Source organism: Theropithecus gelada, chromosome 2, assembly GCF_003255815.1.
Source record: "Theropithecus gelada isolate Dixy chromosome 2, Tgel_1.0, whole genome shotgun sequence".
Classification (NCBI taxonomy): Eukaryota; Metazoa; Chordata; class Mammalia; order Primates; family Cercopithecidae; genus Theropithecus; species Theropithecus gelada.
Window position 1 is genome coordinate 79,375,964 of NC_037669.1, and position 17,852 is coordinate 79,393,815.

The 17,852-nt window shown below is 41.7% G+C and overlaps 1 protein-coding gene and 2 pseudogenes across 2 annotated transcripts in view; all 3 read left to right on the plus strand.

The window, feature by feature from the left end:
• FHIT (fragile histidine triad) overlaps positions 1-17,852 on the plus strand; it is a 1,500,125-nt gene that overhangs the window by 478,779 nt on the left and 1,003,494 nt on the right. The window lies entirely within an intron of this gene.
• LOC112619329 lies at positions 85-15,624 on the plus strand (annotated as a pseudogene).
• LOC112619330 lies at positions 15,802-17,701 on the plus strand (annotated as a pseudogene).

A 17,852-nucleotide genomic window follows, 5' to 3' on the forward strand; every position in this document is an offset into this window, starting at 1 on the left:
TTTAATGGATTTCCTGTGGAGTCTTACACAGAATTTGTCAATTCAAGTATAGAGCTACGATCACTCAGAGTACGTGGTGGTACCATGCTGCTGGGGATGAGGGAGTACAGACGCATTCAGATCCTTTTTAGTTTGATCTTTCTAAATGTCTTTACTCAGCTTCACAGAATCAGAATTACAGTTAGTACCACTCTTGGGCCATTGGATGACTCTGGTACGTTGGGTTGGTACTAGAGTAAATATTGTTAGAATACGTCAATATGACTACATCACCTGTAGCACCATACCATCCAAGTCCAGATTACCATCCCCTCCTAGGCACCTGTGACCTACGAGATCTAGACTACCTGGTCTACCTGGATCTATCTGGATCTACTCTGTATCTCCCCAAAATGCCAACTCTAATCTATTTGTTTTCAAAGCATAAATCTGACCACATCAACTACCGCCATTATACCCTGCTTAAACCTCTTTAAATGGCTTTATGTTGCTGGAAATCTTTGAAGTGTTCCACAAGGCCTTGCATGGTCCCTACCAACTCTCCATCTTCATCACTTTATTCCTTGCATTCTCCACACCAGTCTCACTGGACTTTATTCAGTCCTTATATTCACTGCTCAGCCTCACTGCAAGGCCTTTGCATGTTTGATTCTCACTGCCTATGATGCTTTTCCCCTGGCTTTAAATGTCAGCTCAAGTACTGTTTCTTCTGAGACAAATTATCTGCCACCCATATGTAGACTAAATCTTTGTAATAGATCCTCTTAGTACCAAAATACTTCTTATACACCTTTCAGAGGATCAGTTTTATATTTGTGAGATATTTTGATTAGTAGCTTCCTTTTCTCTGGACTTGCTTTTTCCCCCCTTTTGTGGAAAATGGGGTCTCACTATATTGCCCAGGCAGGTCTCAAACTCCTGGGTTCATGCTATCCTCCTGCCTCTGCCTCCCTAAAAGCTGGAATTACAGGTGTGAGCCACTGCGCCCAGTCCTTCTGGACTTCTTAAGGACAGGGACTATGATTGTTTTGACTCACCTTGATATCACCGTCAGTCAGCACAATGCTTGGTGCTTAAAAGGTACTTAATAAATATGGATTACATGATTGGCTGAATAAATAAATTCAATACAAGTTTAATCAGAAGATGGGCCTTACCTTGTCATTGAGGGATTTATCTAGTTAAGAATTCCAGATGAATCTCTATCAGAACAGCCAACAGAGAAAACGTATTCAGATGCAGGAAGGCTAGAAGGCAGCCTGTAGCAGCAAGTGCACCCATTTCACTCTGTATTGGGTCAGGCAAGTCTTCATTAACAACAGTTCAAAATGCAGGGCACCATTGATGGTAATGGTTTTGGTTAGATGTGGGAACAATCTCTCTGGGACTGCAGGAAGGTTGTTCCACTGTTACAGGTCTCACAACTATAAAGTGTAAATTATTCTCTCCTGTTTCCCTGTTTTTGAGGGACTTGTCATGGATCCCCTATTAGAACAAAGTTGTGGACACTTACTAGCAAGTTGTGTATAAATGAGCTTTCGTTGTTTTCACTGATCCATCCCAATTAGTTCCCCTACTTGTCTGCATGCTATCTGCCTAAGGAAACATGAAATATCTTATTTGCAAGGAGAGGTGGAGTTCTTGTGCTTATGTTTTTTTCTTTTCTTTTCTTTTTTTTTTTTTTTTTTTTTTTACATTACTTCCAATTTGCAAAGGAGAGAAGTAAACAGTTTGCACAGGGGAAATGCATGTTTTTGGTCAACAGCCTGCTATGGAAGGCAAGAGAGAGGAGCTTTAGTAGGCATTGAAATAGTAACTTTTGTGGTCTCAGGTCAGAGCATCTCTCTGTGTCTCTAGGCAGATTTGGTTTAAGGCCAAAACAAATAGCTCCCCTTCCTTGGGTTCTGACCCCTTGGGGCAGAAAAGGGAACTAAGCTAGCCCAGCTGCCACTGCAGGGGAAGTCATTGTTCTCTCCAACCTTCTGGGAGCTCCAAATAATTAACTGTGCAAAGAGCAAGTTGGAATCAGAATTCTCCTCCAGGGTTTTCTGTGTCCAGCCAAACAAAGCAAGCTGAACTGACAGACAAATAAACCCGGTGAAAAAGAATCAGTGCTGAGTCTCCTTTCTCCTTCCTTGCTTCAGTTCTGGTCCCCTGAACCTGTGTCCTCAGCTGCCTCATCTCTCTTAATTCCTCCAGGTCCCTCATCATGTGTAGCCAGAGGGAGTTTTTTCTTAATGAGAAGAGCCAGCAGGCCACTCTCCAGCGGAAGGTTGTTGCTTTGGGACTTAGAAGGCTTGGCATGTGGACAGAAATCTCCCTTCCTGTCAGAATTTTTGATGTTTTCAAAGAGAAGCCAGAAATCTGGACTTTGGTGTGAAGTCATCCAATTTTAAAATGCTTGCTCTATGTTTTGTGTTTCTACACAAGGTGCAGGCCAAACAAAACACATTTTTCCTACCTCTGAACTAGACCATAAACTTCATGAAGGTGCAGATTGTGCTGATCTTGTTTGCTCTGGTATTACCCAGGACCTAGCACAGTACTTGCTGCGTAATAGCAGTTCAACATCTATTGACCTGCATCCCTAGGAGACTCACTATGCTGTCATTCCCTTGATATTAATGACAATAAACTACAACAATAATTAGATCAACTGCTTTTTACTGAGCACATGTTAAGTGCTTTATATATAACTAGATCTTCATTATGACCTTAGAAGCTGTGTATTCTCATTTTGCAAATAGAGAAAGCAGCTCAGAGCCTAAAAATGTGACCCCAGCCAGTTGCCCAGCTGCAGTGTAGATTCTGATTCAAGTAGCACTGTCTCCGAAGCCAGGGTTTGCAATCCTCATGCCACAGTGCCTCACACTCTGTTCTGCTGATTCCTGCCAGAGGGAGCAAGGGCGAACCTGCTAGTGTTAGCTCTTCCAAAAGGAAGAACCAAGCCTGGGTGTTGTCAAGTTGCCTTCAGGGCAGACCTTTGAAAGGATGAATATGATCAGTAGATATTCTTTTCCTTCTGCATAGCAGTGAAAAAACGTTCCTACTTTTCCATCTCCATCTCTTTATGAAGAACTACTCTGCAGGGGACGTCGGTGAAGTTGTGATTGTCATGGTATGCTGTTATTTGACATCCTTAAGGATATCAACAGTCCATATTTAGGCATCTCCCGAGGGCTCAGGGGCAGTCTGAGCTGAGGTTCAGAGTCATTGTTTGGTGTCCTTAACTAAAAGCAAAAGTGGTGACTCATTACCAACTGAGAATACTGTCAAACGCATGGGTTCCTAAAAGCAGAATGCTGGTTGTAGCCTGCTGGTCATGAAATACATTTTTTCTTGTGGTGCAAATACTTTATTACGGGTATTGAAGTGTTAGAACATTATTCCATGAGAGACACAAAAGCCTAATTTTACAAAGAGGGGTAGCTCTCTACAATAGCTACCATTTGATGGGCTTATATTTGTTAATGATATCAGCTATTGGGAAAGACTTAATCAGGAGAAATGGACAATAGGAATGAAGAATACAGACCTTCAGAAAAACGGAATTACATGCTCTTTCCCTGCTTTCTATGTGGGCAGTGTCTCAATGTCTCTCGATTTTCCCCGGCTATCATCCTGGTGGGAAGCCCATTTATTCTTTCGCTAAATTTTTCTTTGATAGAGGAAGGTTTTGCAAGCTGGACTATTGGAAGTGGAAAGTAGCTTTTTAAGGAAATTCATTGTAATTAGCATCAATAATTTGACTTACCGAGGCATCATTTAAGAATTTTGCACTCATTCCCTCATTTGGTCCTTTCTAAGACCTTGTGACACTCCCCTACTCCCCCCCCAATATTACAGATGAGGAAACAAGCTCAGAGTGCCCCAAATCACACAGCTGGTAAGTAGCAATGTCTAACTATTGTTTCAAGTACTGTTCCTGCCTCAGAATATCTTGGGAAACTTCTAAACATTAAGCAAAGCTTCCTGAGTTGCAATCTTCTGACCTGCTGTCTCAACTGGAGGGGAGCCTGGGAATCTATTTTTCAAAAGTCCCCCAGGTCACTGTGATGTACAGTCAGACTTGGAAAACGTTGCCATATATTATACCATACATCATACCACATCCTTTGAAATAAATCAAAGTACAGATTCAGTTTGGAGATTTCAATGGTTGCTTTTTCTGGTTCAACACAGCCATCCCCGCTTCTGCCTGGGGGCTACAGAAAGTGCTTTTCAAAGGAGGTACATTTCGCTAGATCCTAATGAATGGATAAGAAGGAGAAAAAGAAAGGGCATTTCAGGCAAAGTGACCACAGGCAAAAGTCATAGAGTCGAAAGTGGACTTGAAGTGCCTGGGGGATGTTACAAAGTCAATATGCCTGGGCAGATAGTGACAGATGTAAAGTGTGTATTATCAGTTGAGTCCGAGTGGAGTCTGTCTTGGGATGTCCCAGCAGAATTGGCTTCAGCTGTGGAGTACAAAACACCTCTCTCATTGGTCAGTTTATTTGGCAGCCTGCTTCAGGGCATCCTTACCTGCGTGCTTCTGCTGGACCACTTGCTGAAGATGATCAGGCAACGTGCTGACAGCTCAGATAGGGTTCCTGTCTACAAACTCCTTAAACTCAACTGCAATAGCGTCAGATCCACTGTCAAAAGTGATAGTGGATGAGAAATAACTTGGCACAACACAGTAGGTGCTGAAACAGAGGTTTGAGGTGAAATTAGGAACTCTTTAGCTATTTTGAGGAACTGGCTATAAATCAGAAGGTTTTCCTCCCACCCCAGAATGCTCTTGCAAAAACATGCGGATTCTTGAAGGGAGGAGGTTTGTTCATTTTCTGTTAAAAAGTATGTGACTTTGATAGTTTAGACCCAGCAACTTGTCTTTTCCCATTAATTCTAGGGTACCAAAATATATATGTCCCTGGACATCTTTCCTGGTTTAATATTGATAGAGGAGTACAGTGAATGCTTCTGTGGTGGTAAGATGGGAAGGCCACGGAGCCAGGAACCATTTGCCTCAAAACAAAAAACAAAACAAAACAAAAACCCACTTAGAATGTTACTCCGAGGAGTTGGCTGATGGTGACTAAACTCATCAACATAACCCCAAGTGGCCCAAATGGCCATTTTAAGCACTATCTCTATTCAGTTTCCAGGGTACCTGGGTTTGAATTGCCTTTAGTCTCATTTACAAAAGCTCTGTCCTCATTTCCTTAGAAGGTATTTTGCTGGCTAAGGACTGGTTTAAGAGAACAACCCTGGTGGAGGAAGGAATGAGAAATTTCAATTGGGGAAAATAAAAGCTGTTCTAGAGATGGGTGATGGTAATGGTTGCAAAATAATGTGAATGTACCTAATGCCACTGAACTGTAGACTGAAAGATGATTGAATTGGCACGTTTTATATTACATGTATTTTACTACAATAAAAAAGATCATAATAAAATAGAGAGGCAGCAATATCAATAACAATGATAACAGCTATTGTTCTTACAGTTTTTGCTTTGTGGGAGGCATTGTGTTCAGCACTTTACGTAAATTGTTTAACCCTTTTAACAAATCTGTGAGGTAGGTACAATGATTATCTCCTTTTCATAGAGAAGGACTTGAGGATTGAAGTGGTTAATGAATTGCCAAGGGTCACATAACAAGTAAATGGCAGAATCCAGATTTAAAATCAGGCAGTTTCATTCCAGAGCTCTCTCTTTTGGCTTATGCTCTTAGGCTAAACCACTTCGTAAGATTGTCCTTTGAGTCCGAGACTGCCTGCACCCAGCAATAAACAACTGTAGCAAACCTCTAAAATGAGTCAAAATTACCAAAAAGTCACCTTATCAAATGTCAGCAACTTTGATACATGTAGTATTATTTTAACAGCAAAGAGATATGCTCTGATCCTTGCCTGTCTTTACAGTTCACCTTTCTAATCAGATAGAAGGATATTCTATTATTTATTGGAAAGATGGTTATGGGAACATTTCTCTTTTCTTTGATGTGGAGTGTAAAATGCCACTTTCCACTTAAACTTGTGAGCTTCTCAGGAGCAGGAACAGTATCTTTCTATGTAGCAGATAATAGGTGCTCAGTAAAATTTTTGTCTTAATGAATTTCCAGTGATACTGAAGGTACCTGTGTAAGTTTCCCTAATAATTAGGAGGCACTCTCTGGGTATATGGCTCATTGATTTAGATCCTGGAATGTATATTCTGAAGGACACCTTAGAGATTCTCAACTGGGAATAATTTTGGCTCATGGGAGACATTTGGCAATGTCTGGAGACTTTTTGGTTGTTATAATTGAGGGAATATGTGTGCTACTATCATCTTGTAGGTAGAGGCCAGGGATGAACATCCTACAATGCACAGGACAGCCTCAACAATAAAGAATTATCGCACCTCAAATGTCAATGGTGTTGATGAAACAGGAGAATTCCCTGGCCCCACTCATGGGGCATATGACAGGGGTGCGGCTCTCTGTTCAACCACCATGAGCTCAAACCCCTTGTGGGTTTGGGAGAGGGAGTACACAGATGGGCAGGTGCAGGAGCAAGAGCGAGTGCTTTGGGCTCCAGCCCCATCATAGTGTCTAGGGATGGGTGCCTGTGGCCATAGTGTTACAATGCTCTTTTAGCTCTGCCATCCACAGATAGCTTAAGTGTTAACTAGCTCAGTGCTCCCTCTGCCTTTCTGCAAGGGCAGAGGGCCAGTGTGACAGCTTTCTGTATCCCAAGCTCTTGTCCAGCATCCTAAAAGAATTGGGTAACACACAGGCTTGAAGGATGAATGCATAGGTTTTATTGAGTGGTGGAAGTGGCTTTCAGTGGGATGGATGGGGAGCTGGCTGGGGGATGGAATGGGAAGATGATCTTCCCCTGGAGTTTTGACTGTTTAACGGCCAGACTCCTCTCCGACTGCCCCCAGCTGAGTTCCTCTCAGCATTCAGACATTCCTTCTTTTCTCTCTTTCTCTGTTGCACCATTCGTCTGCTTTTCGCCTCTTCTTGTCTGCTCCTGGAGCCTGGGGTTCAGAATTTATATGGGTACAGGATAAGGGAGTGTGGTATGCCAGAAGGCAACCATTTGGGTGCAAAAACAGAAATGCCTGTTCCCACTTAGGACCGCAGGCCTCCAGACTTAAGGGTGGGGCCTTTGCTGGGGAACCATCCTCTTCTACTCAGTATTTCCTTGTCTTCTGTCTGTATCACTGGGGAGAGAAATTCTGCTTTAGAGGTCTTATTCTCTCATTCATTCATTTCACATGTATTTATTATCTGCATCCACTTGGTCAGATGAGCTAGACTGCTTGTCCATGACCACACAGCTAGGTGGTACAGATCAAGAACTTGAACCAATATCTCTGGGATAGCTCTTCTTCAAATGCATCAAGGTGGCCTCTGACAGCCTGTTACTGATTCAAATGCCATCCTTGTGGTCACGGTAAAGCAGGTTCTTCTGAGACAGATAGGACTCTGAGCCCGTGCTTGGTACCTGGAGCTGATGGAAAGGGCAGTGATCTAAGACGGCTTGTTTAGGCTGCAGAAAGTCCCTCTGCTTGGACTCCCTGAGCTCTTGCTCATTCTGCTGAGGCAGGGACCATTGTAGCCTCCTGTGTATGCTACATTCCGTTGCTGGGCCAGTCACTCTTCGCTGAACTGTAACACTATCTCATCCACCTTGTTTTCACAGGGCCCTGTAAGCCATATTATGGACTTTCTTGAAAGAATTATCATGTTCGCACAGCTCTGTGTTTGCAGTAGGCTTAGGACTCTTCAGATTTGAGCACTGGCGGTCTTTCATGCGATCTGCTTTTCAACACACATCACATGTTCTCCTCTTCCCTTTCCTTTCCCCGCCTGACTCCTTGCTGCCTTCTGATTATGGTCTGCCTGAGTATGCAGAGTCTCACAGCCGAGCTTAACAGGTGCTCAACAATTCGCAAGGTGCTAGAGTTGATGGATTTTAATCAGGTGAGTGCAGTTTAATGCAAATGCTCTTTCAGCTGAGGTTCATAAATTATGCTCAATATTATGGTCCCAAATATTATTTCAATGCTCATGACTTACGTAAATGGCTTTGTTTTGGGGTTAGGTTAGGGGAAAATCAATAAAAACCAGCTGGAAATGGAGAAACGAACTGTGTACTTACATTCCATTGTGATGTAACCCTGCTCTCACCCCACAACACCTCATACTTATCCTTTTTGTTTTTTTGCCAGTTCACTTTTCTCCCCCACATTTAAGGCTTCACAGAGATATGAAAAGCCACCCTGGTTCCTCCATCTATTAAACAGGAAATGCATATGAACAAATAGAAGAATTGCACCATATAATACAGCTGAAATACAATGTTATCATCCTTCCACTCTGAGCATTTCTCAGGATGGTTTATGTCCCAGCAGTTAATGGCTTGCTATTGTTGGTGTACCAACACAATGCTATTAGCAACACAGAATTCTCAGGCTTTCTGTTTAGACTATCTTCATGTAGGCTAGCCAGAATTTAGATATTTGTAAACGGAATTTGAACAGTGGCCTTTCTTCACAATATAAAATTCAGATAAGTGTAACTGGTCATGGCCCAACTCTTGTTTATTAATTAAGGCTTTATAATATGGCAACATTTTTGGAAGCTGCAGCTTATGCAAAGAAGAATACTAATTACATTCTGCATTTTCTGTAATAATGGGGCAGTGTTTTGGACAATGCAGTTTATCCAGACAATGCATCCGGCTCATAATGTAGTTTATTAACAAGGAGGCTCTGAATGTTTAATGGGAGACTGATACAGCTGTGAAAGGGTGGCGTAAATAATATTCCTGGCCAGGCTGGGGCAGTGACAACATGTTGCATGCTGTTAACCTCCAGAGGTCTCCAAATAGCTTTTATAGATGCCTGCTATATATTTGTTGACCGTTGCTGGATATAAAGGAAGCTAAGTGATCTGGGAAAATCTATTTGGTAATTTTCTGTTCCCATTCTCTTAGCACTTGCTGAGGCTTTAAAAACAATAGGCCTTTGCATTTGTATGGATTGTTTTTCCTTAGGCTCCTTCAAGAGTGGTCACTTTAATATTGTTATCATTATGGATTTCTTATAATGGTCATGTGAGAGAATCAGAATAGGCTACCATTTTTTTCTATAAGATATTTTTCTTATTGAAATAATTCACATACCACAATGTTTATCCTCTCATAATGTGAAACTTGGTGGTTTTAGTATAAATACAAAGTTGAGTAGCCATTACCACTATCTAATTCCAGAATATTTTCATCACTCTGAAAAGAAACCCCTAGCCATTAGCAGTCACTGTCCTTCCTCTCCTCCTATGTCCTGGTGACTGCCGATCTATTTGCTGTCTCTGTGAATTTGCCTCTACTGGACATTTCACATAAATGGAATCATATGATGTGTGATCTTTTGTGACTAGCTTCTCTCACATAGCATAATGTTTTTAAGACTCATCTGCATGTGAGATGTAACAGAACATCATTTCTTTTTATTGCCAAATGATGCCCATTATGTGGATATGCCACATTTTGTTTATCCATTCATTAGTAAATGGAAATTTAAGGTTTCTTCCCCCACATTTTGGCGGTAAAGAATAATGTGGTTATGGACTTTTTTATTTTTGTGTGTGTGTGTGTATTTGTATATTCATTTCCTCAGGGGTATATACCTAGGAGTAGAATTGCTGGGTCACATGGTAACTCTATGTTTAACTTTTTAAGGAACCACCAGATGCTTTTTGAATCACCATTTTATATTCCCACTTGCCAATATGAGACTTCAAATTTCTCCACAGCCTAGAAAACACTTGTTATTGCCTATCTTTTTGATCATAGCCATTCTAGTGAGTGTGAAGTGGTATCATTGAAGAGCTGATTTGCATTTCCTTCTTGACTAATGATGTTCAATATCTTTTCATGTGATTATAGGCCATTTGTATTTCTTCTTTGTGAGCTACCTTTTTTTTATTTTTTATTATTATTATACTTTAAGTTCTAGGGTACATGTGCATAACATGCAGGTTTGTTACATATGTATACTTGTGCCATGTTGCTGTGCTGCACCCATCAACTCGTCAGCACCCATCAACTCGTCATTTACATCAGGTATAACTCCCAATGCAATCCCTCCCCCCTCCCACCTCCCCATAATAGGCCCCGGTGTGTGATGTCCCCCTTCCCGAGTCCAAGTGATCTCATTGTTCAGTTCCCACCTATGAGTGAGAACATGCGGTGTTTGGTTTTCTGTTCTTGTGATAGTTTGCTAAGAATGATGGTTTCCAGCTGCATCCATGTCCCTACAAAGGACACAAACTCATCCTTTTTTATGGCTGCATAGTATTCCATGGTGTATATGTGCCACATTTTCTTAATCCAGTCTGTCACTGATGGACATTTGGGTTGATTCCAAGTCTTTGCTATTGTGAATAGTGCTGCAATAAACATACGTGTGCATGTGTCTTTATAGCAGCATAATTTATAATCCTTTGGGTATATCCCCAGTAATGGGATGGCTGGGTCATATGGTACATCTAGTTCTAGATCCTTGAGGAATCGCCATACTGTTTTCCATAATGGTTGAACTAGTTTACAATCCCACCAACAGTGTAAAAGTGTTCCTATTTCTCCACATCCTCTCCAGCACCTGTTGTTTCCTGACTTTTTAATGATCGCCATTCTAACTGGTGTGAGATGGTATCTCATTGTGGTTTTGATTTGCATTTCTCTGATGGCCAGTGATGATGAGCATTTTTTCATGTGTTTGTTGGCTGTATGAATGTCTTCTTTTGAGAAATGTCTATTCATATCCTTTGCCCACTTTTTGATGGGGTTGTTTGTTTTTTTCTTGTAAATTTGTTGGAGTTCTTTGTAGGTTCTGGATATTAGCCCTTTGTCAGATGAGTAGATTGCAAAAATTTTCTCCCATTCTGTAGGTTGCCTGTTCACTCTGATGGTAGTTTCTTTTGCTGTGCAGAAGCTCTTTAGTTTAATGAGATCCCATTTGTCAATTTTGGCTTTTGCTGCCGTTGCTTTTGGTGTTTTAGACATGAAGTCTTTGCCCATGCCTATGTCCTGAATGGTACTACCTAGGTTTTCGTCTAGGGTTTTTATGGTATTAGGTCTAACATTTAAGTCTCTAATCCATCTTGAATTAATTTTCGTATAAGGAGTAAGGAAAGGATCCAGTTTCAGCTTTCTACTTATGGCTAGCCAATTTTCCCAGCACCATTTATTAAATAGGGAATCCTTTCCCCATTTCTTGTTTCTCTCAGGTTTGTCAAAGATCAGATGGCTGTAGATGTGTGGTATTATTTCTGAGGACTCTGTTCTGTTCCATTGGTCTATATCTCTGTTTTGGTACCAGTACCATGCTGTTTTGGTTACTGTAGCCTTGTAGTATAGTTTGAAGTCAGGTAGTGTGATGCCTCCAGCTTTGTTCTTTTGACTTAGGATTGTCTTGGAGATGCGGGCTCTTTTTTGGTTCCATATGAACTTTAAAGCAGTTTTTTCCAATTCTGTGAAGAAACTCATTGGTAGCTTGATGGGGATGGCATTGAATCTATAAATTACCTTGGGCAGTATGGCCATTTTCACGATATTGATTCTTCCTATCCATGAGCATGGTATGTTCTTCCATTTGTTTGTGTCCTCTTTTATTTCACTGAGCAGTGGTTTGTAGTTCTCCTTGAAGAGGTCCTTTACATCCCTTGTAAGTTGGATTCCTAGGTATTTTATTCTCTTTGAAGCAATTGTGAAAGAGCTACCATTTTTAATCTCCATTTTATAAATGAGGAAACAATGACACTGAGAGGAAACAAGACTTATTAGGGTACCTGCAAGAAGTAATAGCCCATCAGTATTGGAATTTAAGTTCTCTCACTTAGATATGCAAAAGCATAGACATTGAGTACCTAGTATTAAATAAGCTTAAGCGATTTGCATTTAGTCTTAACTTTTTTATTTGCAACTGACAGAAATGCAGCTCTAACTGTGGCTTAATGAAAGTAAGAAGATTTTGGTTTGCCTCTCTGTAAAGTTAAGAGCTTTTTGCCTCCAGAATGATTGGATGCAGCTTCTCAAAGATGGCATCAGAAATATGTCTCTATCATCTCTTAGTTCTCTTTCAGTTGGGTTGGTGTCATGCATAGGCATGGTCTCACTTTGTAGCAGTTAGATGGCCACTAGAAGCTCAGAGTTTTGTCTTACCAGCTCAGAATGCCAGCAGGATTTTTTTTTTAATTATTCCCTTTCTCAATACTTCCTTCCGTAGTTCTCAAATCTTAGCATTGAGTAGTATTGGACTGACTTGAATTAATGATTGATTCCCTGAATCATTGATCGGTGAAATATATTGATTGGTCATTTGCTCATTCTCAGTGGGTAGTGAAGTTAGCTCCATCTACACCATCTGGAGTGAGAGCTGGAGAAGGGGATTCCCCAGAGGAAAGTGAGGATGATGGTACCAGCACCATGGGGAACGCATGCTAGGGCAAGTGAAACTCATAGATGTCCACTGTGCTATGTAGCTTTTTCCTTGGGCTTTGATCATTTATCACTTACTGGTTTCTTGTTGTCTGTAAATTTAGAAAAGATACAGGCTCTCTGAAAAGTAATTTTTGGTCTCTTACAAGTGAAGGATTAATCAACCAATCCACGTTTATTTTCTCCAGTACTGAGAGATCATTTGTTTTAATACATGCAAATAAGGTTTCTTATAGTTAAAGGTAATTGGCTTTTCATTGTAATTCTTAATGCTGATCATTTTGTGTCTGAGTTGTTCCTAATTGCTTTGGCTCAGAGTTTGAGAAATGAAATAGCCCCTTGACTAAAACTATAACTACAATTATAACAATTTATTTATTTAAATCAGCAATCCCTGCAAAGTCATGTACAGTTTGTATATTTCAGTATGTTTTACAAAGTGCAACAAAAGCAGCCTCATCACATAGCAAATCTTTCTTACAGGATTAAAACTTACTGGGTAAGGCAAGTCTGGCATAGTCATTAAAGTGGAAATATTGTTTCTCCTTGACTGGTCAACTTTAGAGACAACTTTTCCCATTCTAAGTTATGTATCCTATAAAATAGGATACAGAGATTGAGGCCAGGTGGGATGGCTCACACCTGTAATCCCAGCACTTTGGGAGGCCAAGATGAGTGGATTGCTTGAGCTCAGAAGTTTGAGACCTTGATAACATGGCGAGATGCCGGTGGTGCCACGCCCGTGGTCCCAGCTTCTTGGGGGCTGAGGTGAGAGGATCTCTTGAGCCTGGGAGGCAGAGGTTGCAGTAAGCTGTGTTGGTACCACTGCACTCCAGCCTGGCCAACAAAGCGAGACCATGTCTCAAAACAATAAATAAATTAAAATAAAATATAGAGAGACCGAGATGCAGCAGCAGTTGTATGTTGTTCTCTGGCTTTTCAATAATAAATTGTATGTGTACCTTCATGTAATAGGATCTTCAGCTCACATGCCAACTCTGTTTCTTAATAGAAATAAACAAGATGGACATGATACATCTAGGATACTATGTTAAAATGGTTTCTAAGGTTGCATTCAGCCTTAGAAGAAAGGAGTGTTGTGATCACTTAATGATGTCTGTCACAGGCCTAGGAGAGTGAAACGCTGGCACCTGCATTGTATATTTCCCATCCCCGCTTATGTCTTGAAAGGAAGTCCCAATGCTGAAAGTCTGCAGGATTGGGACAGATGATTTGATACTTCAGACCAACAGATGGCTTCTTCTTTCATTGTTCAGATGAAGTGTTTTGTGTTGCCAGTCCAGCTAAGTGTTTTAATCCCCAAGATTACCTTAACTATGGAGACTTGACTTAGACTTAATATTTTGATCCAGAAATGCATCAAGTATAGAATAAAAACTTCTATCCTAGCAAGACTAGGCATATAAAATATTTATTCAAAGTATACATGTACTGCCTGCTGGGTGTGCAACATTCTGCTAAGAGAATGTGAAGGTGGCAGGAGACCAAGGGTCCTCGGCATTAGAAATTTATAGTCCAGGTGTAATTAGAGAAAGAGATAAAGGGCTCACCAATGGACCACAGAGCACACCTATTAAAGGCTAAAGAAGTAAAACAGTTTGGTAATGAGAAATGAAGGATAGAGTGATCTAGGGAAAATTCTATGGAGAAATAGTTTCTTCAGCAATGTCTGAAAGGAAGTTATGGGCATGGGTTGGTGGAAAGGATGGTTGGTTGAGGTGGAAAGGATGGTTGGTTGAGGTAGTGGTGAAAAAAACTAAAAGCTACTGACCAAGGAATGACATAACCCAGAGGACTCGATCCATCAGCTCACTGGCCTAAAAACAAAACAAAACAAAAACTACACAAACAAAAACCAGATGTGTGCTACACAGGAATATAGAAATAAAATACATTGGAACAATAAAAGATTTCCAGCAAAAATTAGAAAATACTAGAAAATCTGGAAGTTTCACATAAAATGCAGGTTTTCTTACTTTTCTATAATAACCAAAAGATCTCACAACATTCTGCCTGAATTCCTAGTTGGCAAGAAATGGCTGAGAGTGAGTAGCGATTGCCAGGATACACGAGTGGTTTGCTGCAGTCTTCACCTCTCCCTGCAGTCTCCCAACACTAAGGTCAAAGGTTAATTGCTATCTAGCATCATGCTTGCGCTATTGAGACTATTCATAAAAACTTGTCCAGCAAAGTTTGAAAGATGAAAAATACATTTTCAGAAGTCTTTGTTAAAAAAAGATGGGGGTGAGATAGGATGGGGAAATAGTGCATTTCATATGCAATCAGACCAGGCATGGTAGCTCACGCCTGTAAGCCCAGCACTTTGGGATGCCAAGGCGGGCCGATCACCTGAGGTCAGGAGTTTGAGACCTGGCCAACATGGCAAAACCCCATCTCTACTAAAAATACAAAAGAAATTAGCCAGGTGTGGTAGCTTGCATCTGTAGTCCCAGCTACTCCAGAGACTGAGGCAGGAGAATCACTTGAACCTAGAAGGCGGAGATTGCAGTGAGCCGAGATTGCGCCACTGCACTCCAGCCTGGGTGACAGAGTGAGACTCTGTCCGTCAAAAAAAAAAAAAAAAAAATAGCAGGCTTTGCAGATACCGACACTGCCAGGAGCCCTGTACTGAGCCACAGTCAACCCCCCCATGTACTTCCACATCACCATCAACAGCAAGCCCTTGGACCATGTCTCCTTCGAGCTGTTTGCAGACAAGCTTCCAAAGACAGCAGAAAACTTTCGTGCTTTGAGCACTGGAGAGAAAGGATTTGGGTATAAGGGTTCCTGCTTTCACAGAATTATTACAGGGTTTGTATGTCAGGGTGGTGACTTCACATGCCATAATGGCACTGGTGGCAAGTCCATCTACAGGGAGAAATTTGATGAGGAGAACTTCATCCTGAAGCATACAGGTCCTGGCATCTTGCCTATGGCAAATGCTGGACCCAACGCAAATGGTTCCCAGTTTTTCATCTGCCCTGCCAAGACTGAGTGGTTGGATGGCAAGCAAGTGGTCTTTGGCATGGTGAAGGCATGAATATTTTGGAGGCCATGGAGCGCTTTGGGTCCAGGAATGGCAAAACCAGCAAGAAGATCACCATTGCTGACTGTGGACAGCTCTAATAAGTTTGAGTTGTGTTTTGTCTTAACCACCAGACCATTCCTTGTGTAGCTCGCAGTATCCTAGAATCTTTGTGTTCTCATTGCAATTTCCTTTGGGTTCCATGTTTTCCTTGTTCCCTAGCTGCATTGCAGAGTTAAGTTTATGATTATGAAATAAAAACTAAATAACAACAAAAAATGCAATCAAGTGTAATTGTTACAGTAGGTAGCTAGTCAGCTAGTCAGATATGAGTTGGAGCAGGAGAGGGACACCCCCCATCCCACCAGGAATGTCAGGCGACTGTCAGGTGATGGTCAGGCAGCTGTTAAGATGATTCTCTCAAATAATACTTGGTTGCAGCTGGCGCCAGGGAACAACAGTCTCCCAATAGGTAGAAGAAACCTAAAACTGGTCATCAGCAGCTTCCCAATAAGATCTCAGGAGGTTGTTGAGTGGGATCAAGTATGAGCACTAAGAGGCAAAATGGTGGAGTTTAACTGGTGTATGACCTTCTAGGGACACTTGACAGGTAAGGGAAGCATGCCTCAAGTGAGTATGCATACAACTGCAGTAAACACACTGTGCAAGCAGGCCACCCAGCGAGTGGACAGCCCACCCCACGGGAAGACTCAGGGGAGAAGGGAGGCAAGACCCTGGAAGTATGCCAATATATGAAACCTCAAGTCAAAAGTTCAAACTGTGCACTTAATCTCTCAAGTCACGAGCTTGGCCCTCTTCCAAGTGTACTTTACTTCCTTTCATTCTAGCTCTCAAACTTTCTAATACACTTTCACTCCTGCTCTGAAACTTGCTTTGGTGTCTCCTTCTGCTTTATGCCCCTTGGTTGAAATCTTTCTTCCCAAGAGGTGAAAAGTGAGGTTTCTGCAGACCTGTACGGATTCACTGCTGGTAACATTTTTGGTGACGCATGACTTGGGAATCTTCAGCCAGTAACATACTGCTGTTTTATTTTTATTTTTTATTTTTATTTATTTATTTATTTTTGAGATGGAGTCTTGCTCTGTCCACCCAGGCTGGAGTGTAGTGGCGAGACCCTGGCTCACAGCAACCTACGCCTCCGAAGTTCAAGCCATTCTCCTGCCTCAGCCTCCCAAGTAGCTGGGATTACATTCGTGTGCCACCACGCTGGGCTAATTTTTTTTTTTTTTTTGTATTTTTATTAGAGATGGGGTTTCACTGTGTTAGCCTGGATGGTCTCAATCTCCTGACCTCGTCATCCTCCCACCTCAGCCTCCCAAAGTGCTAGGATTACAGGCGTGAGCCACCGCACCCGGCCTGTCTTATTCTTCTTAACACTAGACTTCTCTGTTCATTTATTTACAGTACCTCCCAGCACAAAAGACATTTGAGTTTGCGTTTTTCCTAGGATTAGCAAAAAGTGCCAGGTAGGCAAAGGCAGTAGGGTGGTGGTGGCGGCAGTGGCTCTGGAGGCTGCGGTCTGAGTCCTGGCCTCTCCTCCAGCCCCACTGTGGTGACACTTGCTGAGCTGCTGTTGCTCCAGACCACTCTCCTGACCACGGTCTTGGGTGATTTCATCAGCATCCACGCGCATGCTGAGGAGTGCTTAAGTGAGTCACCTCAGGCACCAAGATGGGCCTCATCTTCGAAGGTGGCTTCCTGGACAGCAACGTGGAGATTACAGGACCTGAGAAGAAGGGGATTTGTAAAGGAGACCAAGAATCCAGTGGGAAATACACATTTGCTGCTCACGTGGATGGAACACATACATTTTGTTTTAGTAACCGAGTGTCCACCATAACTCCAAAGACAGTGATATTCACCACTGATATTGGGGAGGCTCCAAAAGGAGAAGACATGGAAACAGAAGCTCACCAGAACAAGCTAGAAGAAATGATCAGTGAACTGGCTGTGGCCATGACAGCTTTACAGCATGAAGAGGAATACACGAAAGTCTGGGAGAGGATACACAGAGCCATCAGCGACAACACAAACAGCCCAGTGGTCCTTCGGTCCCTCTTTGAAGCTCTTGTTCTAATCACCATGACATTGGGACACATCTACTACCTGAAGAGATTTTTTGAAGTCCAGAGGGTTGTTTTAAAAGCCTCTTCCTGATGATTCCAAACTCATAATTTACTGTTTACCAAACACCTTGGTGATAATGTCATAAGCCATTAATTTCTATGCTTTAATTTTCTGAACTATACAGTCACAGCTTATGTTTTGTTGTGATTAATAGAAATTGGAAGAAAACACCTTTTTAGGA